The following is a 12,500-nucleotide window of genomic DNA, read 5'->3' on the forward strand; positions in this document are numbered from 1 at the left end:
CTTCTACTTGGAGTTAGCTCTGCAAATAGTACTGCTGGGTGACCTGAAAAGTAATATAATATAGTAATACTCTTAGAAAAAAAAATGTATCTTTAATTTACAATCTGTAGAAACTATGAGACTAGAAAGGTTCAGAACTTTTGTGAAACATCACAGCACAGTTGAAAAATATATGGCAATTAGAAATCACAACTGGATGGTCTTCAGTGATAGATGGGAGGGGTTGAGAGTAGCTGAAGGATGGGACTAAAAACAAACAAAAGATAACTATTGTAGAATATACTGTGTCCGTAAAATGTATATAGTATGTATAAACAGGAAGTGGAAGACTATGTGTTGTTGTCCATTAGTTTACTCCAATTAGGGGAGAGGTGGTAGGATTAGGGGAAAATAATAAAGGAAAAATATCAACAACAAAAATAATATATACAGTGCCTTCGGAAAGTATTCAGACCCCTTGACGTTTTCTAAAATGGATTAAATAGATAAAAAATCCTCAGCAATCTACACACAAAAAACCCAGAAATACCATATTTACATAAGTATTCAGACTCTTTGCTACGAGACTCGAAATTGAGCTCAGGTGCATCCTGTTTCCATTGATCATCATTGAGATGTTTCTACAACTTGATTGGACTCCACCTGTGGTAAATTCAATTGATTGGACATGATTTGGAAAGGCACACACCTGTCTATAAAATGTCCTACAGTTGACAGTGCACATCAGAGGAAAGACCAAGCCATGAGGTCGAAGGAATTCTCCATAGAGCTCCGAGACAGGATTGTGTCGAGGCACAGATCTGGGGAAGGGTGCCAAAATAATTCTGCAGCATTGAAGGTCCCCAAGAACACAGTGGCCTCCGTCATTCTTAAATGGAAGAAGTTTGAAACCACCAAGACTCTTCCTAAGAGCTGGCCGCCCGGCCAAACTGAGCAATCGGGGAGAAGGGCCTTGGTCAGGGAGGTGACCAAGAACCCGATGGTCACTCTGACAGAGCTCCAGAGTTCCTCTGTGGAGATGGGAGTACCTTCCAGAAGGACAACTATCTCTGCAGCACTCCACCAAATCAGGCCTTTATGGTAGAGTGGCCAGACGGAAGCCACTCCTCAGTAAAAGCCACATGACAACTTGGAGTTTGCCAAAAGGCACCTAAAGACTCTCAGACCATGAGAAACAAGATTCTCTGGTCTGATGAAACCAAGATTGAACTCTTTGGCCTGAATGCCAAGCGTCACATCTGGAGGAAACCTGGCACCATCCCTACGGTGAAGCATTGTGGTGGCAGCATCATGCTGTGGGGATGTTTTTCAGCGGCAGGGACTGGGAGACTAGTCAGGATCGAGGCAAAGATTAACGGCGCAAAGTACAGAGAGATCCTTGATGAAAACCTGCTCCAGAGTGCTCAGGACCTCAGACTGGGGCGAAGGTTCACCTTCCAACAGGACAACGACCCTAAGCACACAGCCAAGACAACGCAGGAGTGGCTTCGGGACAAGTCTCTGAATGTCCTTGAGTGGCCCAGCCAGAGCCCGGACTTGAACCCGATCAAACATCTCTGGAAAGACCTGAAAATAGCTGTGCCGCAACGCTGAATAATTTTTTATTTGTAATAAATGTGCAGAAAAATCTAAAAACCTGTTTTCGCTTTGTCATTATTATGTTATATTATGGGGTATTATGTGTATATTTCTGAGGATTCTTTTTTTAATGCATTTTAGAATAAGGCTGTAGCGTAACAAAATGTGGAAAAAGTCAAGGGATCTGAATCCTTTCCTAAGGCAATATTAAAGCTGATCCATCCACAAAAAATCTAAAACGTTCCCAAAATGCACAGGTTTTTCATAAATACCAGTTGGAAGAGTTCAAATATCAGGAGGGAATAAGCAGGAAATCCGGAATCCTACAACGAAAACCTGGAATTTGGGAGAAATTTTGCAACCCTATGATTGACCTTATGACCTTATGACCTCCTAATTATTTGGATTATTTTCTTTTAGAACTATCCTCTCTTTCAATGTGTATACACTTGTGTGTATATTAAAGCAATAAGGCCCGAGGGGGTGTGGTACATGGCCAATATAACACGGCTAAGGGCTGTTCTTAGGCACGACGCAACGCATATTGGCCTTATACAGTGAGGGAAAAAAGTATTTGATCCCCCGCTGATTTTGTACGTTTGCCCACTGACAAAGAAATGATCAGTCTATAATTTAAATTTAAATAAATCAATTTATAACATTTTTGACATGCGTTTTTCTGAATTTTTTTGTTGTTATTCTGTCTCTCACTGTTCAAATAAACCTACCATTAAAATTATAGACTGATCATTTCTTTGTCAGTGGGCAAACGTACAAAATCAGCAGGGGATCAAATACTTTTTTCCCCTCACTGTATCATAAACCCCCCGAGGAGCCTTATTGATATTATAAACTGGTTGCTAAGGTAATTAGAACAGTAAAAATATATGTTTTGTCATACCCCTGATATACCACGGCTGTCAGCCAATCAGCATTCACGGCTCGAACCACCCAGTTTATAAATGGCTTTTTACCACTAAGTTGTTCTTTAATCTATCAATCTATTATCTACATCGGGGGTGTCCACCAACAGACCCAGTCCACCAACAGACCCAGTCCACCAACAGACCCAGTCCACCAACAGACCCAGTCCACCAACAGACCCAGTCCACCAACAGACCCAGTCCACCAACAGACCCAGTCCACCAACAGACCCAGTCCACCAACAGACCCAGTCCACCAACAGACCCAGTCCACCAACTCATTTTGCCCCAGTTCAGTCTTCAACAAAATCTGGAGGGCCACACTGAAAATGTGGTGTCCCAGACCTGCTGTTTTCAACTCTTAATGATCGGCTATGAAAAGCCAACTGAGATTTATTCCTGATTATTATTTGACCATGCTTGTCACTTATGAACATTTTTGAACATCTTGGCATGGTTCTGTTATAATCTCCACCCGGCACAGCCAGAAGAGGACTGGCCACCCCTCATAGCCTGGTTCCTCTCTAGGTTTCTTCCTAGGTTTTGGCCTTTCTAGGGAGTTTTTCCTAGCCACCGTGCTTCTACACCTGCATTACTAGCTGTTTGGGGTTTTAGGCTGGGTTTCTGTACAGCACTTCGAGATATTAGCTGATGTACGAAGGGCTATATAAAATAAAATTGATTTGATTTGATTTGATTTGGTATATTTCCTTGATGTCAAAATCTGCTAAAAATAGTCCTCTATCCACCGTTTCTGGAATGTTCTATTCTCCCTGCCTGTCCAGTGATTATTATGAATGTAGGTCCATTGACTGTGCACAGTGATTATTAGCCAGCTGGACAGTCAAGAAACTGTATGATCCCTTATTGATGTCACTTGTTAAAATCCACTTCAAAATCAGTGTAGATGAAATGGAGGAGACATGTTAAAGAAGGATTTCTAAGCCTTGAGACAAGTGAGACATGGATTGTGTATGTGTGCCATTCAGAGGGCGAAAGTGCCTTTCAACGGGGTATGGTAGTAGGTGCCTGGCGCACCGGTTTGAGTGTGTCAAGAACTGCAACGCTGCTGGGGTTTTCACGATCAACAGTTTCCCGTGTGTATCAACAATGGTCCACCACCCAAAAGACATCCAGCCAGCTTGATACAACTGTGGGAAGCATGGGCCAGCATCCGTGTGGAACGCTTTAAATACCTTGTAGGGTCAATGCCCTGACGAATTGAGGCTATTCTGAGGGCAAAAAGTAGGGGGGGACTCAATATTAGGAAGGTGTTCCTAATGTTTTGTACACTCAATGTTACAGAATATATAGAATGTATTGTAATAATATAGTTTTTCTCACCTCAGTATATACAGTGCATTCGGAAAGTATTCAGACTTTTTCCAAATTTTGTTACGTTACAGCCTTATTCTAAAATTGATTAAATAAAACATTTTTCATCAATCTACACACAATACCCCATAATGACAAAGCTAAAACAGGTTTTTAAAATGTTTAGCAAATTTATAAAAATAAAAAAAATAATGTTTGTTCTTGAGTGGCTCAGCCAGAGCTCAGACTTGAACATCTCCGGAGAGAACTGAAAATAGCTGTGCAGCGACGCTCCCCATCCAACCTGACCGAGCTTGAGAGGATCTGCAGAGAAGAATGGGAGAAACTCCCCAAATACAGGTGTGCCAAGCTTGTAACGTCATACCCAAGAAGACTCGAGGATGTAATCGCTGCCAAGGGTTACATCCTAACATGGTCCAAGCACACCGAAACAGTCGTGAAGAGGGCACGACAAAACCTAAGGAGACTGAAAAGATTTGGCATGGGTCCTCAGATCCTCAAAAAGTTCTACAGCTGCACCATCGAGAGCATCCTGACTGGTTGCATCACCGCCTGGTATGGCAACTGCTCGCCTCCGACCGCAAGGCACTACAGAGGGTAGTGCGTACGGCCCAGTACATCACTGGGGCCAAGCTTCCTGCCATCCAGGACCTCTATACCAGGCGGTGTCAGAGGAAGGCCCTCATAATTGTCAAAGACTCCAGCCATCCTAGTCATAGACTGTTCTCTCTGCTACCGCACGGCAAGCGGTACCGGAGCGCCAAGTCTAGGTCCAAAAGGCTCCTTAACAGCTTCTACCCCCAAGCCATAAGACTCCTGAACAGCTAATCAAATGGCCACCCAGACTATTTGCATTGCGTAGTAGTAGTAGTAGCAGTAGTACGTTGCTAGGTAACGACATAAACAAATGTACTTGCCATGTGTATGTTGTCTAGTATATCAACAATGGGAATTCCAAACTAGGGGTGTGATGTTTAAACGTTTAAACACATTTGGGATCGTTAACATTTAGGAAAAACATTATTTATTTATTATTTTACAAAATTAGAAATCACAGTGCAGTTATCACAAAACTACCACTTACAGCCCCGATTATCATCGTAAAGGCAAACATTTTTAAAAATCAAATATCTACCGTAACAATCCTGGAGGTAGGAGGCGATATGCATCTTTCAAATGATTTGCCTCGGCATGGATATAAAGTCATCGACAGTTGGAAAAAACGGCAGAGAGTGAGACAGGGAAGCGACAGCAGAGAAGCAATACTTTGAGAAGTTAAATGAGAAGGTGAAATGCAAACTTTGCAAGGTGTAATTGAGCTACAGTGGCAGTGCAGGAAGGGAGGCACCGTGAGACCCACCGTGAGAACCAACCCGTTGCTGGCAGCAGTGCGATAAGGGACGGGGTGAGAAAATCACAGCGCTGATTACAGAAATGATTGCAGTTGATATGCAGCCGTTGTCAACGGTAGAGGACGTCGGCTCCAACACCCTAATGGCATGCCTAGAACCAGACTACTAGACGACATGTTGGAAAAAAACGTGACGGTCCTGATGGAGCAAATTGTACAATGATTGTTCTGCAAGTACAAAGTGCGAGCTCTCAAACACCATACGTGGCGTTATAACAACAGATTGTTGGACGTCTATGAACACGCTGTCGTACATCACTGTACTGACTCATGGAGGAGAGGCACACAACAAAGAACCTTAAAACGGCATTAATACCATCATTTCTGAGTAGGTGGGGGGACAGCAGTAAGGTGGGCTCTGTCTGGTAGGTTGCCAGGACAGCAGTAAGGTGAGAGCTGTCTGGTAGGTTGCCAGGACAGCAGTAAGGTGGGCTCTGTCTGGTAGGTTGCCAGGACAGCAGTAAGGTGAGAGCTGTCTGGTAGGTTGCCAGGACAGCAGTAAGGTGAGAGCTGTCTGGTAGGTTGCCAGGACAGCAGTAAGGTGAGAGCTGTCTGGTAGGTTGCCAGGACAGCAGTAAGGTGAGCTGTCTGGTAGGTTGCCAGGACAGCAGTAAGGTGAGAGCTGTCTGGTAGGTTGCCAGGACAGCAGTAAGGTGAGAGCTGTCTGGTAGGTTGCCAGGACAGCAGTAAGGTGAGAGCTGTCTGGTAGGTTGCCAGGACAGCAGTAAGGTGGGCTCTGTCTGGTAGGTTGCCAGGACAGCAGTAAGGTGAGAGCTGTCTGGTAGGTTGCCAGGACAGCAGTAAGGTGAGAGCTGTCTGGTAGGTTGCCAGGACAGCAGTAAGGTGAGAGCTGTCTGGTAGGTTGCCAGGACAGCAGTAAGGTGAGAGCTGTCTGGTAGGTTGCCAGGACAGCAGTAAGGTGAGAGCTGTCTGGTAGGTTGCCAGGACAGCAGTAAGGTAGAGCTGTCTGGTAGGTTGCCAGGACAGCAGTAAGGTGAGAGCTGTCTGGTAGGTTGCCAGGACAGCAGTAAGGTGAGCTCTGTCTGGTAGGTTGCCAGGACAGCAGTAAGGTGAGAGCTGTCTGGTAGGTTGCCAGGACAGCAGTAAGGTGAGAGCTGTCTGGTAGGTTGCCAGGACAGCAGTAAGGTAAGAGCTGTCTGGTAGGTTGCCAGGACAGCAGTAAGGTGAGCTCTGTCTGGTAGGTTGCCAGGACAGCAGTAAGGTGAGCTCTGTCTGGTAGGTTGCCAGGACAGCAGTAAGGTGAGAGCTGTCTGGTAGGTTGCCAGGACTGCAGTAAGGTGAGAGCTGTCTGGTCGGTTGCCAGGACTGCAGTAAGGTGAGAGCTGTCTGGTAGGTTGCCAGGACAGCAGTAAGGTGAGAGCTGTCTGGTAGGTTGCCAGGACAGCAGTAAGGTGAGCTCTGTCTGGTAGGTTGCCAGGACAGCAGTAAGGTGAGAGCTGTCTGGTAGGTTGCCAGGACAGCAGTAAGGTGAGAGCTGTCTGGTAGGTTGCCAGGACAGCAGTAAGGTGGGCTCTGTCTGGTAGGTTGCCAGGACAGCAGTAAGGTGAGAGCTGTCTGGTAGGTTGCCAGGACAGCAGTAAGGTGAGCTCTGTCTGGTAGGTTGCCAGGACAGCAGTAAGGTGAGAGCTGTCTGGTAGGTTGCCAGGACAGCAGTAAGGTGGGCTCTGTCTGGTAGGTTGCCAGGACAGCAGTAAGGTGAGAGCTGTCTGGTAGGTTGCCAGGACAGCAGTAAGGTGAGAGCTGTCTGGTAGGTTGCCAGGACAGCAGTAAGGTGAGAGCTGTCTGGTAGGTTGCCAGGACAGCAGTAAGGTGAGAGCTGTCTGGTAGGTTGCCAGGACAGCAGTAAGGTGAGAGCTGTCTGGTAGGTTGCCAGGACAGCAGTAAGGTGAGCTCTGTCTGGTAGGTTGCCAGGACAGCAGTAAGGTGAGAGCTGTCTGGTAGGTTGCCAGGACAGCAGTAAGGTGGGCTCTGTCTGGTAGGTTGCCAGGACAGCAGTAAGGTGAGATCTGTCTGGTAGGTTGCCAGGACAGCAGTAAGGTGAGAGCTGTCTGGTAGGTTGCCAGGACAGCAGTAAGGTGAGAGCTGTCTGGTAGGTTGCCAGGACAGCAGTAAGGTGGGCTCTGTCTGGTAGGTTGCCAGGACAGCAGTAAGGTGAGAGCTGTCTGGTAGGTTGCCAGGACAGCAGTAAGGTGGGCTCTGTCTGGTAGGTTGCCAGGACAGCAGTAAGGTGAGAGCTGTCTGGTAGGTTGCCAGGACAGCAGTAAGGTGAGAGCTGTCTGGTAGGTTGCCAGGACAGCAGTAAGGTGGGCTCTGTCTGGTAGGTTGCCAGGACAGCAGTAAGGTGAGAGCTGTCTGGTAGGTTGCCAGGACAGCAGTAAGGTGAGCTCTGTCTGGTAGGTTGCCAGGACAGCAGTAAGGTGGGCTCTGTCTGGTAGGTTGCCAGGACAGCAGTAAGGTGAGAGCTGTCTGGTAGGTTGCCAGGACAGCAGTAAGGTGAGAGCTGTCTGGTAGGTTGCCAGGACAGCAGTAAGGTGAGAGCTGTCTGGTAGGTTGCCAGGACAGCAGTAAGGTGAGAGCTGTCTGGTAGGTTGCCAGGACAGCAGTAAGGTGAGCTCTGTCTGGTAGGTTGCCAGGACAGCAGTAAGGTGAGAGCTGTCTGGTAGGTTGCCAGGACAGCAGTAAGGTGAGAGCTGTCTGGTAGGTTGCCAGGACAGCAGTAAGGTGAGAGCTGTCTGGTAGGTTGCCAGGACAGCAGTAAGGTGAGAGCTGTCTGGTAGGTTGCCAGGACAGCAGTAAGGTGAGAGCTGTCTGGTAGGTTGCCAGGACAGCAGTAAGGTGAGAGCTGTCTGGTAGGTTGCCAGGACTGCGGTAGATTGAACTGCACTGCCCCCCTAGCGGTCATACGCAGGACCATATCTGAATTGTGAATTCATGTCATTTTAAAGATTTATTAAACGATGTTTAAACAATAAATATTTGCATTTTAAAAGTTTTTTTTGGTAAAAACATTTGTCATGTCCCCATTTCAAAACCACCCGTTGTATAATGTATCGTAATAATATAGTATTTCTTACCTCAGTATATATAAAGTACCGTAAAACTTCAATTAAACGCAGAGTCTCAAATAGCCGCCTGGCCCTTTTAATAGCCGGGCAACGGTACACATTTCAGCAAATAAACGCCTGTTTCAATTAAACGCTGTGTCTAAATGAATTGTTTACAAGGTTTGATATTTGATTTGTTACATTCAATATTCAGTAATGACAAAATAAATTATGGCAATCATCAGTTTTTATCGCCAGTAAGAAACTGCTAGCCATTGTCTGCTAACAGCTGAGAACTGCTAGCTAACTGGCAAGCACAAAAACAGTTAACAACCTCGGGAGTACAAACCCCCAGAAATCTGCAGATTGCCATCTAGTGGCGTAAGTAAGAACTGCTGAAAATGAGGAGAATATTGTTTTTCAGTCAAGGATTATTTTATCTATATTTTAAATAGAGGCTAACACAAAAGAAATGGGACCCAGTGTGATAAATGATAACAAACTAGAGCAGGAAACGAAGTAATTGATTAAAATGCTGAAAGTGAATGCTGGAATTAAAAAATGTACTATGCAAGTGAGCAAAAGCTGTGTGCATTAAGGAAATAGAAGCCTGGCTCAAATAGAAGCCTGTCTCTAATAGCCTGTTGTGTTCAGTGATTTAAGCAAATAAACACCTGGGCTATTAATTTAAGTTTTACGGTATATAGTAAATAGAGTGTATTGTACTAATATAGTATTTCTCACCTCAGTATATATATAGTATATTGCATATAGAATGTATTGTAATAATATAGTATTTCTTACCTCAGCCTGGCAGGTGACTTCGCAGTGAGACAGCAGGTCGACCATACAGCCGATACTCTCACTTTCCTGAATGATGAAGTTCATCTCTAGGTCAAACTCACCCCCAACCAGCTGGAGAGAGACAGCGAGAGAGGGAGGGAGGAGTGGGTGGGGAAAGAGAGGGGAGGGTAAAGGGGGAAGAAAAACGAAATAATGATTTAGTGAAGTGTTTAAACTCTCAGGGGGAGGAGAGTAGAGCTGGGGTTGCGTCCTAGTGCACTAGTATCTCACCAGAGCCCATAGAGCCCATAGGTTCCTGGTTAAAAGTAGTGCACTATGTAGGACGTAGGGTGCCATTTGGAACGTAGATCCTGATAGATGCAAATTACTGTTTACTAATGCTGCAGGCCACAGAACACAGTGGCAAATACATCTCTCACTCCTTCATTCTCTCTATACTTCTTTCTCCACCTCTCTCCTTCCTCTCGCTCTCTCTCCATCTCCACCTCTCTCCTTCCTCTCGCTCTCTCTCCATCTCACCTCTCTCCTTCCTCTCGCTCTCTCTCCATCTCACCTCTCTCCTTCCTCTCGCTCTCTCTCCATCTCACCTCTCCCCTTCCTCTCGCTCTCTCTCCATCTCACCTCTCTCCTTCCTCTCGCTCTCTCTCCATCTCACCTCTCCCCTTCCTCTCGCTCTCTCTCCATCTCACCTCTCTCCTTCCTCTCGCTCTCTCTCCATCTCACCTCTCCCCTTCCTCTCGCTCTCTCTCCATCTCACCTCTCTCCTTCCTCTCTCTCGCTCTCTCTCCATCTCACCTGTCTCCTTCCTCTCGCTCTCTCTCCATCTCACCTCTCCCCTTCCTCTCGCTCTCTCTCCATCTCACCTCTCTCCTTCCTCTCGCTCTCTCTCCATCTCACCTCTCTCCTTCCTCTCGCTCTCTCTCCATCTCACCTCTCTCCTTCCTCTCGCTCTCTCTCCATCTCACCTCTCTCCTTCCTCTCGCTCTCTCTCCATCTCACCTCTCTCCTTCCTCTCGCTCTCTCTCCATCTCACCTCTCTCCTTCCTCTCGCTCTCTCTCCATCTCACCTCTCTCCTTCCTCTCGCTCTCTCTCCATCTCACCTCTCTCCTTCCTCTCGCTCTCTCTCCATCTCACCTCTCTCCTTCCTCTCGCTCTCTCTCCATCTCACCTCTCTCCTTCCTCTCGCTCTCTCTCCATCTCACCTCTCTCCTTCCTCTCGCTCTCTCTCCATCTCACCTCTCTCCTTCCTCTCGCTCTCTCTCCATCTCACCTCTCTCCTTCCTCTCGCTCTCTCTCCATCTCACCTCTCTCCTTCCTCTCGCTCTCTCTCCATCTCACCTCTCTCCTTCCTCTCGCTCTCTCTCCATCTCACCTCTCTCCTTCCTCTCGCTCTCTCTCCATCTCACCTCTCTCCTTCCTCTCGCTCTCTCTCCATCTCACCTCTCTCCTTCCTCTCGCTCTCTCTCCATCTCACCTCTCCCCTTCATCCTCTCTCCATCTCACCTCTCTCCTTCCTCTCGCTCTCTCTCCATCTCACCTCTCCCCTTCCTCTCGCACTCTCTCCATCTCACCTCTCTCCTTCCTCTCGCTCTCTCTCCATCTCACCTCTCCCCTTCCTCCTCTCTCCATCTCACCTCTCCCCTTCCTCTCGCTCTCTCTCCATCTCACCTCTCTCCTTCCTCTCACTCTCTCTCCATCTCACCTCTCCCCTTCCTCTCGCTCTCTCTCCATCTCACATCTCTCCTTCCTCTCGCTCTCTCTCCATCTCACCTCTCCCCTTCCTCTCGCTCTCTCTCCATCTCACCTCTCTCCTTCCTCTCGCTCTCTCTCCATCTCACCTCTCCCCTTCCTCTCGCTCTCTCTCCATCTCACCTCTCTCCTTGCCTTCCCTTCTCCCTCAATTCAAATTCATTTCAATTTAAGGGCTTTATTGGCATGGGAAACATATGTTAACATCGCCAAAGCAGGTGAAGTAGATAATAAACAAAAGTGAAATATACAATACAAAATGATCAGTAAACTCTCTCTCTGTGAAGAGGTTAATAAGACAACAATCACTCAAAACAACAGGCAGAAAATGTTCCCCCTCGATAGCCTCCTGAAACACACACACACACACACACACACACACACACACACACAGAGAGAGAGAGAGAGAGAGAGAGACACAGAGCTCTGCTTGACACACTAAAATATCCTTTCAATTCTGCCAAAGCTTCCCCACAGAAGAAGAAGAATGGAAATATGATTAAAGGAACCTGTCTCATTTCTATTTCCTCCTCCCAGATGTTGTACATTTGTGTTGTAGCCCTGAATACTGATTTACCTCATCATGTTCCCCGAGGAGAGGTGTGAAAACCCTTGCATTAAAACATTCAGGTCAGTCCATGAACAGAAATAGGACATGGTGCTATAGCTAGAAGTAGCTTAGCCACACACACACACACACACACACACACACACACACACACACACACCGTTCTGTACAGGAAATGGTTTTGGTGGTCATGGTAACCTAATCAAAGCTATTAAGACCTATTTGTCTGAGCATTAGAGAGAAAGCTGTACATATGACACAGAGAGAGCGATAGAGAGAGAGCGAGAGCGAGAGCGAGAGCGAGAGCGAGAGAGAGAGAGAGAGAGAGAGAGAGAGAGAGAGAGAGAGAGAGAGAGAGAGAGCGAGAGCGAGAGAGAGAGAAGCGACAGTTTACTGATCAACAAGCACATGGCCAGACAGAAGGCCAGACAGATGAATAGGTAGGTAGGTAGGTAGGTAGGTAGGTAGGTAGGTAGGTAGGTACAGACCGACCGACCGACCGACCGACCGACCCATAGCACCACTGGAAACTACTGCTGCTGTTTTAAAGGGGCGATCCGTGATTAATATGTCCACTGTAAAACAAGTGGTAGGGTAACAGTAGAGCTGGGATGACAAACCGACATTGCCTACTTACCAAACATTTTTGCATAAGTCTGTAATTTTCTGTGATTTTGCTACACAACGTTCCTGTAGATTGTTCTAACTGTGGAGAAGGCTGCCTTCTCTCCCTCCCTCTCCCCACTGTGGAAAAGGCTGCCTTCTCTCCCTCCCTCTCCCCACTGTGGAGAAGGCTGCCTTCTCTCCCTCCCTCTCCCCACTGTGGAGAAGGCTGCCTTCTCTCCCTCCCTCTCCCCACTGTGGAGAAGGCTGTAGGCTGCTGACTCCCTCCCTCTCCCCACCATGGAGAAGGCTGCCTTCTCTCCCTCCCTCTCCCCACTGTGGAGAAGGCTGTAGGCTGCTGACTCCCTCCCTCTCCCCACCATGGAGAAGGCTGCCTTCTCTCCCTCCCTCTCCCCACTGTGGAGAAGGCTGCCTTCTCTCCCTCCCTCTCCCCACTGTGGAG

General features: G+C 47.2%; 1 pseudogene; it reads right to left on the minus strand.

The window, feature by feature from the left end:
• Positions 1-12,500, minus strand: part of LOC123481202 — a 274,390-nt pseudogene that overhangs the window by 178,693 nt on the left and 83,197 nt on the right.

The sequence above is a fragment of the Coregonus clupeaformis genome, unplaced genomic scaffold (genome assembly GCF_020615455.1).
Source record: "Coregonus clupeaformis isolate EN_2021a unplaced genomic scaffold, ASM2061545v1 scaf0252, whole genome shotgun sequence".
In the NCBI taxonomy this organism is placed as follows: Eukaryota; Metazoa; Chordata; class Actinopteri; order Salmoniformes; family Salmonidae; genus Coregonus; species Coregonus clupeaformis.